Genomic DNA, 15,904 nt, shown 5'->3' on the forward strand with positions numbered 1-15,904 from the left:
ACATGATGCTGAATTATTTAAACTCATTTGTGAAATGGAAATTTCTGGTTTCTCTGGAGACTCAGTTAGGTCATAATGATGTTTTACTGAGATAGACAGGTGAATGAATGCTTGTTTTGCTGAAGCAGACACATGAACGGATACATGATGTTTAGAAAGAATATAAATATGACCACAGATGGTGGAGGAGTGCTTTGGTTTGTATTGCTCTGCCTCGATAGTCTTTGCTGATGACACACAAGCATCGGTTTTCCTTACATTATGTTGCTGATCTTTGCTAGTTGTGGCTTCATGAAGAATAACTCAATAAGGAACTTCTCATGATAGTCCATTGGCTTCTTACTGGTCCCACGACTTCACACGGCTTTGGCAGAGCCTCATGGTTTATTCTGGACTGGACTGAAGCTGCTGATTTTGTTTTTAGTGGCTTGCTAGTAGATTATACTGCTGATATCTTGAAAATGAAGATTAGAATGTTTTGCTGGGATAGACAGGTGAATGAATGCTTTGCTGAAGCAGACGTAGGTGAGAGGATGTTTTGCTGATTCAGACCTATTTCTAAACAGGTCCACTTCCCCAGTGTCCTAAAAACCTTTCGTTTCCACTGCCTCTGTTGGGTGGTGGGCTAGAAGGGAGGTTAAAGCATTTTAAGGACCCTTATTAAAGTAGGATTTGAAAAATCTACCCCTGCACATTTGTTTACTGAAAGTTGAAGCCCATTTTTTTTTTAAGTAAGAGAAAAGGAAATAGCATCAACATTAAGATGTCTTCTTGGACTAGTTCTGAAAAGAAATGAGGTAAGAGGAAAAAAGTGGGAAAACCCTAAGGTAATAGGACAATACCCAAGGCCATATCAAGGAGACTATCCATTATTCTGTGTTGTTATTGATACTATAAATGTTATAAATTTTGGCCATGCTCTTTAAGCCAAGGTGTTTATGTGCCTGGTGTGTTGCGTGATATTTTGGTGTTGTTAATCTCAAAGCCACAGTTACAATCCTCTAACCCTTTGAATATTTGCCAGAAAAATATTATAATGTGGGCTGAGGAAATGGCTCAGTGGTTGAGTGCTTGCTATATAGGTATGAGCACCTATAGGAGCTCAGGTCCCCAGAACCCGTGTAAATGCCGGGTGGGCATCATGGTCCACCTGTAATTCCAGATGCTGAAGGCAGAGATAGGGAACTCCAGATCAAGCTGGTTATAGAGACTAGCCATATGGGTGAGGTCTGGGTTTGACTGAGACCTTCCCTCAGTGAATAAAATAAAAGACCTGGAGTCTCCAATTGGCACTTAAACACAACAGTGTCTTCACACATGCAAACATACATACATACATACATACATACATACATACATACCATACACACACACAACACATATACCACACACCAGACACATCACCCCCATACATGCAAGGATATGCCCATTCATGTACACATCATACACACACACACACACACACACACACACACACACACACACACACACACACACCACATATAACATACACCACACACCAGACACACTACCCCCACAATGAATGGATATGCTTATTCATGTACACATCACACACACACACACACACACACACACACACACACACACACACACACACACCACATACAATATACACCACACACCAGACACACCATCCCCACAATGAATGGATATGCCCATTCATGTACACATCACACACACACACACACACACACACACACACACACCCCATACAACATACACCACACACCAGACACACCACCTCCCACATGAATATGCATATACACATTTATATACATACCACACAGCACAATACTATATAAATACCACCCCTACATACCCATGCATGCACACATGCATGTATATGCATATGCATGCACATGCATCACATATATGAACACATATAAAATAAAAGAAAACATGGAAGAAAGGACAGGATATTTTGAGGTATGCCAGAATCAGACATTCAAACTGGAGTTTTGGAAAACATCCAATTTGGTTTCTTCATTTTGCAGGAAGTAGGTCTTTGGTTCAGAAGTGGAATGGTGTTCTTAAAGCTGACAGTAGTGAAGGCTGAAACCCACTTCTCAGCTGTGTATGGCCCAAGTGTCCCCAGTGTGCTCTGAACCAGCAGCATGATACCAAGGCAGATCAAGGGACAGTTGAGGTGAAATCCTATTCCTGTGAAATAATTAATTTTCCCCAGCTGCTTATTTCTAACAGAAAGGCTTTCTTTTGAAAGAGGAAGTTTTGAAATTTCAGTGGTGTTTAATAATTATCTACCACTGGCTCATTAATATGGCAAACATATCCCATGCTTGATCTTCACAGAGAAATACAGAGGGCAGGGTTGGTGGTTAGGTGCACTGGATGCTCTTCTAGAGGACTTGAGTTCAGTTCCCAGCACCAATGTGGTAGCTCACAACCCTCTGTAACTATGATTCCAGGGACTCCGATTTCCTCTTCTGATCTCTCTAGGTGCCAAACACATATAATACAGACGTAGGCAAAGCACTCACACACAAGATAAGTAAATCCAATAAAAAATTAAAAATAAGTAAGTTAAAAGTCTATCTTTTAAAAATTATAGCCAGGTGTGGTGGCCACACTGTAATTTACACCAGTATTCTGGAAGTTGAGACAAGTGGATGGTTGAAAGTGTGAGGCTAGCACTAGTCTGGGCTACAGTGTGAATCTCCATCTCAACAAACACCGCCCAGACCCCTAGAGCATTTATACTTGTACTGAGCATGTGCAGAGTCTTCTCAAATGTAATCGTCAAGCTATGTGTTGTGGTAACTATTTCCATGGTGATGCAGTCTGTTCTGTTAGTCAGTCATGGCTTTAAAGCACTCAGGGGGATGTGTAATGTTGCCTTGTTATGTAAGAGACTGTAGCAAGCACCGACTTTGGGAGCCACAGGGTATCCTAACACCACTTTTCCAGGGTCTCAAGGGCTGACGGTGATTTGTTGAGGTATGAGTAGGGATCTTTATTTTACCTTTAGTATTTTTAAAGGAAGCCCAGTAAAAGAATGTATGAGATCCACTGGGAGGTCAAGAGGGCAAAAACCTCAAAGTGTTTACCTTCTGTTTCCCCTTGTGCCATCATGAGAGTCTAGGTCTTGGTGTGGGAATGATTATAAAATACTGGGGCAAGGAAGAGTTTCAATGACCCAACCATGCTAGGCATTGTGTCACTGAACATTTAAAAACCATCTTTGTGGGCCTGGAGGGAGTCTTAGAGGTAAAGAGCATGTAATGGTCTCACAGAGGACCCGGGTTCGGTTCCCAGCATAGACATGGTCACTTACAACCTTCTCTGGTCCTATGCCTCTCTCTGGCTCTTACGGGCTCCTCCCAACAAGGGGACACACAACTCACACAGGCATGCACACCTACACATGAAAGTAGTAAGCAAATCTTTGAGAGCCATTTTTAAAGTACAAAGGCGTCGCAACTCCTATGATGTTTCTTCGTAGTGATTTCGTGAATAAGATCCTGCTATCTGAGTTATAGATATGACAAGATCTAAACTTTATTTTATTTTATATTTTTCTTCCTAAAATTTAGGCTGAGTATTTCTCATAGTTGCTGATTTTCAGCTCTGGTGATAGAAGGTGGTAAGGCTTCATTCTGTTCACCAACGGCTACATTCTATGTCACAGAAATTAAAAACCATTTAAAAATCACAGACTAACATTCCATTCAGACTTCAAATGCGTCTTGAAGTGAGTATTGCTTTCTTGGCACAGGTTTGAAGTTTTCACTGGGTCAAGTCCCTAGATGTACCATGTAGCATGAAGCTGGCCCTGGCCTCCCCTGGCCCCACAGTCTCTGGGCCCTGATCCCCCAATCCCAGCAACCCTGGGCTCTGCTGTCCCTCCCCGGCTGCTTACCCACTGGGATGGGGTTTTTGTTTCAGCATTCTGTAGACCGCACAAGCACTGCCTGGGTTGTTTTCTGTGTGAAATCCTCTCTTGTGTGGACGGGAGAGCTGGCAGCAGCCCCCTCAGTGTTGTCACTAAGGGAAGGAGGGCTGCATGGATTGGCTTCTGGCCACTTGCTCAGAGGCTGGGACGGTGATGACTCTCCATCCATGCATGTTGTGGTTCAAGAGGTAGAAAACAGCCCAAGTCTTGTCACATTGCTAGGTGGGGGGTGGGTGTAGGGAAATTCCTTTTCTGTCTCCTTGTACAGTCAGTCCCGTCTACAAACTTTGCTTTCTTGATCCTTCCAGGCAGCCTTTTCCAGACTCAGTGTTTTCTACTGTGGATCTAACTGCGATTTGAATTTATGTCCCCAGGAATTCATGTGCCAGGCACTCAGTCTGAGTAACATGCTAATTGTATTCTCAGACCGGGTCTTTCTGAGTTCTGCACTCATGAATGAATTCATTTATTGGTGGATTAATGTATGTCCCAAATTAGCTTTGTCAATTTAATACATCCTAGAGTTGGTGCAGAGGAAAGCTTCAATTGAGTAATTGACTATATTAGATGGGCTTATAGACATTATCTTATATTGTGGGAATTATCTTAATTGTTCATTGGTACAAGACGGACCAGTCCACCATGGGTGGCACCACTTCCTGGGCATGTGGTCTTGAGCTGTATAAGACTAAACATGAACCTGTGAATAAACCAGAGGGAGGGAGACCAGCAAACAGAGATCCTTTATGGTTCCTGCCTATAGGTCCCTTCTTTGAATTCCTACCCCAATTTCCCTTAATGATGGATTGTGACATGGATATATAAGCCAAATAATCCCTTTCCTTGCTAAGTTGCTTTTAGTTAAAATGTTTTTAACAAGCAACAGAGTGAAAATAGAAAAATCGGTTATGGAGGTAGTGTTTTTGTTCTAATAATGAACTCTCTGGCCAGTTGCTTCTAGCTCACCAAGCTGTGCCCTATACATACATATACATATACATATACATATACATATACATATACATATACATATACATATACATATACATACACATACACATACACATACACATACACATACACATACACATACACATACACATATATTACATATACATATGCATACACATATGCGTATACATACAAACATATCTGTGCGCATATATGTGTGTGTATATATATATATGTGTGTGTGTGTGTGTGTGTGTGTATGTATATATATATATATTTTTGATAGTCTATACAATTAAAAAGCCCCTTTATTAAGAAGCCCCTTTGCAGATGTGGCTCCATGACCTTGAGCCTAACAGAATCCAGAACTGTGAGAAATAAGTATATTTATGTACCATTACAAGTATAAATAATATTTTTTCTGAATAAATTACCTAGCCTCAGATTTTCTAACATAAATCAAGACTAAGAAAGAATTTACTTTCAGATTAAGATTCAGATTAAGATTTAGACTTAAACTATGGGATGGTTTAACTCCTATAAATAATTGTCTGTCACATACATTCTAGATAGGATAGGAACTACATAAAGAAACCAAAATATAATTCATAGACTAGTTGATTCAACCATTAAAACATGTCTTGGGTACCCATCATGTATAAGACTATTTTTTTATTAGATTTTTTTTTTAATTTACATTTCAAATGTTATCCCCTTTCCTAGTTTCCCATCCAAAAATCCCCTATCTTTTCCCCCCTCCCTGTTTCCCCCATCCACTCCTGCTTCCTGGCCCAGTCATTCCCCTATATTGAGGCATAGAACCTTCACAGGACCAAGAGCCTCTCCTCCCATTGATGACCAACTAAGCTATCCTCTGCTACATATGCAGCTAGAGCCACAAATCCCTCCATGTGTTTTCTTTGATTGGTGGTTTAGCCCCAGGGAGCTCTGGGGTTACTGGTTAGTTCATATTGTTGGTATAACAGCCTTAGGCACTGTTCCTTGTGAGACATGAATAAATATCTACTCACCCCAGATAGGGAGCCAAAGACAGACCAAAACGTGAATACCACCAAAGTCCTAGTTGGTGAACCAAAGACTTTTACCATTGTTACTTATCAGAATATGGGTGCAGGGTTACTTACAGTAGCAGAAATGACTCAAAGACAGCCGAAGCTCTGAAAGCCCACCCCAGCATGAGTGGCAGTTCATGAAAGCTGGAAACACAGAACACATTGCAGTCAGATCAAGATGTCAGATCCCAGTGCATAGCCTCTCAGGCAGCCTGGCTAGTTGCTACTTTTCTTAGGCTGCTGGATCTGAGCTGCTCCTGAACGGTTCAGCTTGCCTGAGGTTGACATTCAGCCTTTACTGCTTATATATTCTAGGGGAAGGAGGTGGTGTGGGGGGGGTCTAGTAAATCTGATCAGTTTCAGGTACTTCCTGAAGCTATTTTGAGTTGTTCCCTTTGTTTCTTAAGGAGCTTCCTTGTTGGAGGGAGCCTTCACCTGCCCTGAGAACATATTGTTTCACCTCCTGAGTCTTGAAAAGAAGTTTCCTTCAAGATGTAAGGATTTAATTTAACTTTGGACTAAATTGCTACAAATCTGCACTTAGTAACTAGAGCTTGTTTCTTTAGTATTACCGCCTCAGATCTCCATACTCACAGTGTGGTATTTGCCCTTCAGCCTTCCCCATCCTGGTTTGAGATGGCTTGGGGGAAACTCATGCCCTCTAGTTCCCACTGTCTCCAATTAAACGCTCTGGCAGGAGGCTAGAGAGAAGTGAATGAGTGTGGGCCATTTTCCTAGCTTGGAACTATAGCTACTGTTAGACCAGAGTTCCTCAGTCTTCCTTTGGTGTTTCCTTCAAGCTGAAGGGTGTGACTGGTACCACTGGTTACAGCCTGGAGGCACCCCACCATCCTTGAAGCTGTACCTGCCCTGCTGTCTTGCTAAAAGTCTCTTAATTATGGCATCTTCCAATTGCCCCATCTCCTCCCAAATGCCTGACTCACTGTTAGCTCATACTGAACACATGCCAGGAGTGGCCATTAAGACATTAACACATCCTGCTTGATTTGATGATTTCTTAAACCTACATTAACCTTGACAAACAGAAACTGTAGTTTGGAAGGACTTGTAATTTCCCCCAGGCTATACAGGGAGTAAAGGACAGGATCAGATCCTGTGCACTGCAAACCCTTTTAAGTGATTCATGGCTCTTCTATCCCTTTCTGTGGGTCACACACACCTAGAGGAAGGCTCTGTTTCTTTTCAGACATCAGCATCAGTAGCTCTTCCTGTTGATGCCTCAGAGATATGGAAGCAAGACCATACATCTATCTACCTTTGTTAGTTACCAGAAGCCCTGGGTATGTCAGCCCTGGGATGTTCTTAGAGCCAAGATCCCAGTCCTTAGGATGAGCTTCATTACTGGGGAGGTTGGTTGACATAAGGGCTTCTCTCTCTCCAGCTTCACCTTCCTTCCACATCAGCAAAGTCAGCAGCAGAAATGATGTGTGGTGACTGCAAGGGCGAGTGCAGATGTGAGATTGGCACACAACAGTCTGCATTTCATGTGGCTTGGGTGACGTGGGTTTCAGTGTGGAGGTGCTGTTTATGTCTGTCATGCTCCTGGGCATAGCGGCCAAGGGTGGTCGTGCCACAGCCATGACATCACCGCCTTCCCTCTCAGAGAACCTCCAGGGTGCTCTTTGCATATTTGTGTAATGATTTTTTTTTCTATGCTTGCTACTGGAGTTTTTAAGGTCAAAGCCTGGGCCCCGGCACCTTAAGCTAGACTTGGCAAACTCGTCCTCAACAGGCCAGTTAAAGAGACAAATAACAGTGAAAAGCAGAGAAAGGAGATTTGTCCAATGTGGCCACACTGGTAAGAGGAACAAAGGGCCCAGTAGTCACCTCCCTTCCCTACACTCATACAAATTAATCTTAAATTTCCCAGCAATGAGCAGATTAAAGAGTTTGTTGTGAACATTTAGCAAAAGTATATTTAAAAAAATTTACTTACTTTGTAAATGTAAGTCATTAGTTACCATTCTTTATTGACAAGATTTGACACTCCGACATTTTTTTCTGTCACATACAGGGTGAGCTTACCTGGTGTTACTGTTATTGCTGGTTGCTGTTGAGTCTTCTGTGACTCCTATTATGGGAGAGAAATGTAACAAAGATATCTGACAAACATATATACCTACCATTTTATAATTATCACAACTTTAATAAAAATGACACATACATAACTTGCATAGTTAAAAATACTTCTAGAAAAAATATAGTAACAATCTAATAATTTTTATGTATATTCCTTAGAGATATTTTATCTGACACAAAGCATTTTTCATGTCTTTTCAATATCTTTGACTGTTTAATTATCAGTTCTTGCTAGAATGTTTTTTTGGGGGGAAATTTATCAAAATCTATGTGGTTGATATAAAATTTTGTAATGTAACAAAACTTTCATGACTCAATGTGTTCTCTTTTTGAAAGGTCTAGGATGTAGGATCAAGGAGACTACTGAGACAGATTATCAGAGGTGAAAACTTATTAGAAACATTATTAGTGCCACGGGAAGACAGACGAGACAGAAAACAGCATGCAGGGACTCAGAAGGAGAGTTAGGGCTGAAGAGGCAGCAGTGTGTGTGTGTGTGTCCTCTCTCCTTAAGTTCTCTGAGGAGGGGCTCACAGTACATGTCTGTAACTAAGCTCTTCATTCCTGGGCAGGAGGCAGAGAACAAAGTGGGAACAAGGTAGAGAGCCTCCAGCACTCCCTTTGGTCGTCCAGTGCCAAGCAGTCAGCTCTGAAAACATACGTACAAGGAACATTCTACGGACTCAACGGGTTATATTTGGGAATATATAGAGAGTACATATATGCATTCAATAACAATTGAGAGGAAGAGGTCATGAATTTGAAGGAGAGTAGGATAAGGGTGTATGGGAGAGTTGGGAGGGAGAAAAGAGAAGGGAGAAATGTAATTAAAATACAATCTCAAAAGTAAACAAAGCAGAAACATCTGATAGTTAAAATATTATATAGTAGTTATAAATACCAGACTGATGTAACAAATCTTACGTGTGTCTAATAACATTCTCGAAGGCTATTCTAATGTGGCCAGAGGTACTGAAAAGAAAATATTTTCCTCTCATTTGTGAAGGCCAATGAGGTCCCAGGGGACTGTGGCCATATCTAGAAATGTTCTGCATCTGTGGAAAATCACTTTTTCTCTTGTTCACGGAGGCCACAGAGAGCACCCTCTGACTTCTGACCAGTCTACACAGACACTGGTAAGGAAAGGTTTGCTTAGTGTGTCTAGGGAAAGACACTGCTAGGCCAAGCAAGGCCTTCCACTTATCCTTACATAGGTAGACAACTGATAAAAGAAGGCCAAGGAGCCTGAGGTTCCTCACAAGCCCAAGTGACCCCTGAAGACCAGAACCTCAACTGGCCTTGACAGAATAAGACAAAAATGAATTCTGGCTACCCATGTAGGCTTAGACTCCAGCAGGAAAGTATAACTAGGATTAAATATTTAGCAGTTCAAAGGACAGTCCCCAGAGATTATACTTAGCCACATGATTATTATTATTATTTGGATATATTATATATAATATACTATAATATATATACATTATTTGGATAAATTATATATATTATATATATGGCAAAGCAGTGCAGAGGCTTCTCCATTTTCTCTTCTTGCTGAGATCTGGAGTATCCCAGGTGGACCAAGAAGCTCTGGAGAGGAAAGCAGACTTCATTCAACACCTGTGGGCTGTTAGGCTCTGGGATGCTTCTGATGAGAGGATAGACAAACCTCCCTGAATAGTACCTACCACTCAGGACTGCAGGCAACTGAGCAGAGATAGAATCTTCCATCCCCGAAGCCCTGCTTTCCAGCCTACAAAAGCCCGCGCATGTGCAGATTCCTCTTCCACAGACAGACTTCTCCCCTTTAGTTCTGATGAAAAGAAAATTCTGCTTCTGGAGATGCCGGCCTTTCTGTTTTCACCTCAACTTCCATCAGTCCAACAGACAGTGCCTTCAGGTGGCGGCCCAGATCAAGGGATGGAAGATTTCCCACCATTTGCCGGCCCATTTACTAGCCAGCAACATTGTAGCTGCTAATGCTTCCTTCATTGACATCAGAGTCAGCATTTCCAGGTCTCTATCACCGGCTAGGGACCAGAGACTCTTTTGGAACTCTCCAGATTGGGACTGCTGAGACACCCAGCCCCAAGGACCAAGCAACTATGGGTTCCCAGCCTCTCAAGTGTGAGAAATTGTTTATCATTCCAATGTAAGCTGCCCACGTATACGTGTATATGCATATGTACACACACACGCACACGCACACACACACACACACACACACACACTCACACACATTTACTTGATTGGTCTGTTCTCTCTAATATACAGCTTGTGCCAACTGAAATGGGAATCTGATGTCTCTGGTACCTGGAGGTCATCCTAGTATATCTCTACTGAGCCAGTCTAGAGAACAGAAATTGGTGATGTGGGAACTGCAAATGACATGTAGCCTTTTCTATCAAAGGGGTTAAGCAATCCTTTCAGCCACCTGCCCCTGTCTGGAAGTGGCTGATGAAATCCCCTGAGAACCAAGTTCTTTTTCTGGCAGTCAGAGGTCAGCCATTTCATTACCCTACTTGTCTCAATATTCAGATGGTCAAAGAGAGAGGGGCATCAGAGTCTCTCCTAGTATATCCTTTTTCCTGCAAGAATGGTTGCATGCTAGGGATTGAACCCAGAGCTTAGGGCGTGAAAGAAATCACTCTGCCAGTAGCTGTTCTCCTTGTATGATGTCCAAGCTCAGAATCCAGCAATGAATTCAAGGAGTAGTAGGCAGATAAGACACAATTTATTTCAAGGCAATAGACTGCTAGGCAGGCAGAAGCCAGCAGGCACCCAGGCACACACAAAGTCCAGTACATAGACCTACATAGGCTGACTGGTTAAGGCAAAAGGCAAAGAAACTGGTACCTGATCACTAAGCCATGTTTATACAGAACCACGCCCAAATGCCATTATCAAATAATTTACTTTTGGGGTCTGTGGTCATTTGAATGAGAATGACCCCATATCTTTGAATAATTGGTCCCCAGTTGCAGGAACTGTTTGGGAAGGATTAGGAGGTATGGCTTTGTTGGAGGAGGTGAGTCACAGGTGGCGGGCTTAAGGTTTCAAAAGTTCCCTGCCACCCCAGTATACTATCTGCTTTTGTTAGTGGATGGGGATTAGAGCTCTGAGCTGTGCCATGACTACCTGTCTGTGGCCAAGCTCCCCACTGCAGTGGCGACAGGCTCCTATCTCTCTGAGCTGTAAGCTGCAATGAATGCTTCCTCCTGTAAATTGACTCAGTCCTGATGTTTGTCACAGCAATGGAGAAGTACCTAACACTGTCAGTCTCTGGGCACCCAGTGTCAGCTGTGAACTGCTGACTTGTGAGCTAGGATCTCTGCCCATGATCTGCACCAGCTCATGGTTAAATGTAAACTGCCCTTTAGGACCTTTTGCTCCCTGCACCTAGTCCCTACTTTCATATTTTTATCTTCTCAATATTATTGTTTGGTTTCTAGACAGACAAAGGCATTCACAAGATAGATGGCACAACAAAATAAAATTGAATTCTATAGAAATAAGAACAAAGGGCAGGGGAAACTGTTTGGGTTGTAAATAAGAAATGGAATAAAGAACAAAGGAAAACTGGATTCTTTTGTTACATGTGGATTAAGCTAATCCCAATGCAGTCATACACTTAAAAAAATCTTCAATGCAAACCAGGATTTGCATAACTACAAATATCACTGAGTTCTACCCATTTGAAGGTCAGTTTTGGATCTCCCTCCCTCCCTCCCTCCCTCCCTTCCTCTCTTTTCCCCCTCCTTCCCTTCCTCCCTCCCTCCCTCCCTCCCTCCCTCCCTCCCTCCCTCCCTCCCTTCCTCTCTTTTCCCCCTCCTTCCCTTCCTTCCTTCCTCCATCTCTCCCGCCCTCTTTCTATTCTCCAGCCTCTTCTTTTTTGCTTCAGTTTTTGGCTTATGCTGCCTCAAAAGTCATTTCCAGAGTATGGAGGTGTGAAATCAGTTGTTTTGGTTTTGTCTTCATAATTGTCTTCAGAAGAAGATTAAACAGCAGCAGTAACAGCTGGATCCTAACAGCTGTTCCCACCTGCAGGACAACTGGTCATCACTGCTTGGACATCAGTGCTGTCTGCTTGTTGTCCCCTTTGGCCCCGAGTAGTTCATTAACTTTGTTAAAACTTACTCTCTTTCACCTGTGAGACAGATGTCAACGGGACTTTCAGTGAGTTTTAGGGGGAGGCAGAAGTGTTAGTTGAGACAGGCCATTCACAGAAAGGTGAGAAAACCTTGTCTCTAGGTTTACTCCATCCTAACAATTTAAAAACTTATTAATTCTTTATGTGTACTCAGGGTGGGGAAGGGGGCTGGTGACCCAGGAGAAGAGGTCAGAGGACAACTTGTGGGAAGTGGTTCGTTACTTTCACCACTTGGGTCCTGGGGACTGAACTCAACTATCAGCCTCCGTAGCAGGTGTCTTTACCTTCTGAGGATTCTTCCCAACACACCATTACTATTGAGAAAGATGCTGGTAGCAGGCCTGTCAGCCTTGCTACTGGGGGAGGATCATAAGCTCACGGTTTGCCTGCTGTTACAGAATGAGTTCATGTCCTGCTTGGGCTACAAGCTAAATCAACCAACAGACCATTAAAGGACTGGGGTATTGCTCAATGGTAAGGCACTTGTTTAGGGCACACAAGGCTCTACACTGATTCCAGTCAGTCTCCCTTCCTCTCCCTTCCTCTCCCTCCCCTCAGCTCTTGGGTTATCTCTGTCACAACTCCTTACCTCTATCCACCACGTGTCCATGTTTCTGACCATTTTCACACCTTATATTTTCTGTTCATATCTTAAGTTGGCAGGCATGGGTGGAAAATGCTGTGGAGAGTAGCTTCTCTGGGAAAGGAAGTAATGATGATGATTTTATGTTGATATTGATGACAATGACAGCTGGTAGTGCTGGAGATTGAACACAGGGCCTTGGGAATGGACAGCTAGCCCTCCACCACTTGCCTCACTTGCCCTTTCTCATCACTGTTGGCTGTTTCACAGTACTACAGGCCTGAATTCACACACCCATCACAGTAGGAGGGAGCTTCTAAATAAAATCAACATCATGCCTCGGGCTGTCCAGTCGGTTATTTTCCATGGCTGCAGTGATTTTCCCTCTGCTGCCCCGTCTTGTGTACTCTGTAGGTTGGATCTCTCTGGTTCATATTGGAAGTTACTCTTTTGGGTTTTTCTCTGGGTGATTTCAAAGGCAGGAAGGAATTTCTCGCCTTCACCATGCTCCTCTACAGCAGGTAAATAGTTTAACAGCTGTGGGGATGATAACTAGAGTCAGTCAGAAGGTGTCTGATCGATCTTAAGTTAAATTGACCCATGTTTCATGCTTTAAGGTGACTCTTTTTTAATTTAATTAAAAAATATTGTGTACGTGTGTTTATCTCACAGGTATGCAGAGGCTCGGGGAGACCAGAAGAGGGCATGGGATCTTTTGGTGCTGGGGCTTCAGGTAACTGAGCTGCCCAACATGGGTGCTGGGACTGAGTCCTTTGGAGGATAATCTAGCAACTGTAACAGCTAAGCTGTCGTCAGGACTCAAGATGCATATTTCTATTAATGTAGTTTACAGAACAGATGTCACCAACAAAGAGAGTTTATCCCAGGGCATCCGAATGAACATTGGCTTCTGATGCCTGGGACTCCTCACATCACAGTAGACTCAGAAGCAGAGCTGAGCGCTCATCCCTAATGAGCTCTTACCAGCCCACTTCCTCCAGTTAGGTTCTACATCCCCAAACTCCTTTGTACCCACAGCTCCTTAAAACAGTGCTAAAAGACAGGTCCAAGATTCAAACACATCACTCTTGGATGGCTAGTGTGTCTACAGTCATCCGAGAAAAGGAAACGCCAATTGAGAAAGTGGCTCATCAGTGTGGCCTGTGGGTAAAAGCTTTCAGGGCATTTTCTTGTTCGATGATTGCTGTATTTGAGTTCAGTTCACTGTGAACATGGCCATTCCTGGGGTCATGATCCTGGGTATATAAGAAAGCAAACTGGGCAAGCCAGGAGGAACTGGCCAATAAGCAATGTCTGCCTCAGTTCCTGCCTTGAGACCCTTTCCTGATGTTCCTCAATTATGGACCTGAAAGTTGTAAGATGATATAAATCCTTTTCTTCCCAAGTTGCTTTTGGTCATATTCTTTATTGTTGAAACAGACCCCTACTAGGAAGAGCCTCTAGGGGACATTCCCTATTGAAACCATAATGTTCTGATCCTGTTCCCCAGAGGGATATGACCATCTCATTATGAATAATATACTTAGTGCAAATTCTCATAGTCTTGCAGTTTCCACACTGTCAAAGACCAAATTTAAATTTCTCTTTTAAGACTCAAGGCAATCTCTTAACTATGAGCCCATGTACGCTCAAAACACAAGTTACTTATTTTCAACATATGAAGGCATAGAGTTAACATACCTATTCCAAAGAGGAGGAAAGACTGGAATAAAGCAAGTTCAGGATCCAGAAGAGCAGACACAAAATCCTGAAGGGCAGCTGCCCAGTGGCTGAAGCTCTTGATGACAACACAAGGGATCCAAGGGTCTCGGCCAACTGCAGCCTATGTGGCGGACTCAGCACATGCAACTTTTCATTATCCTTGGGTTTCTACTGCAACTCAGGCTTCACCTCACTGCTCCACACAGAGCCCACTCCTGAGCTCCGCATGGGGTACCTGACTGGCTTCTTTGGCTTCCTGGAACCTCGAAGCAAGCCTCACTTTTATACCTTGCCACCTTCTGCTGCCAGGTCTTGATGTAGCCTCTCGACACCCCTGTCGCGGCCTCTGTGCACCTTCAAGGTCGAGCTTGGGACAATGCTTGTCTTTTGCTCTTCTTCAAGCAAGAGCGTTGGGAGCTTGTTTTGTTTCCCCAGTTCCTTTCCATGTAAGCCTGTGTTTTTGCACCCGAGAGCTTTTGATAGTTTGACTGCTGCCTTCCAGGGTCTTTTCCTGGTGTCCTGTTGCACAGTATGTGGGGTCCTGAAGAGATCAGGGCACTGATCTCCTCAACAATCACAGCTATGCATTCTTACAGCCATTTCTGAAACCCAATTTAAGCTCCTTTTCTCACTGAACTTCATGCTTCTGAAACATATTCTACTCCTCCTCACTGGAATTCTGGCTGATAGCAATGACCAGTAGCCATGGCACAGACGGACTGTTATGGCCTTCAAAATTCCTCTGCCAAAGAGTCTAGTCCCTGCCTTTTGAATTCAGCCCCAGGCAAATTATCAGGGCAGGCAAATGTGGCAAGGTTATTTGCCAGCATGTCAGATGAACGGCCTTTAGCCCAGTCCCCAGAAGAGTCCAGTTAATTTATGGAATAGTTTGTATTTGAGGAGTTTTGAAGAATTGGTGCAAGTTTCTCAGAAAAGGTGATGTCAGAGCCAGGCTTGATCATGTGAACTGGCTCTAACAGAATTCCCTGGACTGACATAAATTAATGTCTCATAGTTCCGGTTCCAACTCCGAGATCACAGCATGGAAAGAGCTGGCATCTGCTGCCGGCCTGATTCACAGGTGGTTGTATTCTGTTTAGTTCCTGTCTAATAAAACACTAGGAAGTTCTCTGGGGTCCCTTTTCCTTCTTTTTCTCTCAGTGTGGTGTTTTTAACTTCTAAGGTTCCTGGGACCACTCATAGAGCCTCCTTCCTTCTGACCTAATGACCTCTCAAAGGCTTTGCATTTAGGATTTCCACACATAAAACTTTGCATCTCATAAGCCTGCAGTCCACCTGCTTGACTAGTGTGAAAAGCTGCCCAGGTGTAGTCCCCGGAGGACAATAATAGAAGGCAGTGGAGAGCAGGTGAGACTCCCTTGCACACAATATGCTCA

General features: G+C 43.2%; 1 long non-coding RNA gene across 1 annotated transcript in view; it reads left to right on the forward strand.

Moving 5' to 3' along the window:
• The window catches only part of E330012B07Rik (RIKEN cDNA E330012B07 gene), a 28,054-nt gene extending 12,412 nt beyond the window's left edge, over positions 1-15,642 (forward strand). Inside the window, exon 3 of the long non-coding RNA NR_033640.1 lies at positions 13,458-15,642. This is a non-coding gene — a long non-coding RNA (RIKEN cDNA E330012B07 gene). The remainder of the gene's footprint in view (positions 1-13,457) is intronic.
• Positions 15,643-15,904: the final 262 nt, after the last annotated feature.

The sequence above is a fragment of the Mus musculus genome, chromosome 6 (assembly GCF_000001635.26).
Source record: "Mus musculus strain C57BL/6J chromosome 6, GRCm38.p6 C57BL/6J".
In the NCBI taxonomy this organism is placed as follows: domain Eukaryota; kingdom Metazoa; phylum Chordata; class Mammalia; order Rodentia; family Muridae; genus Mus; species Mus musculus.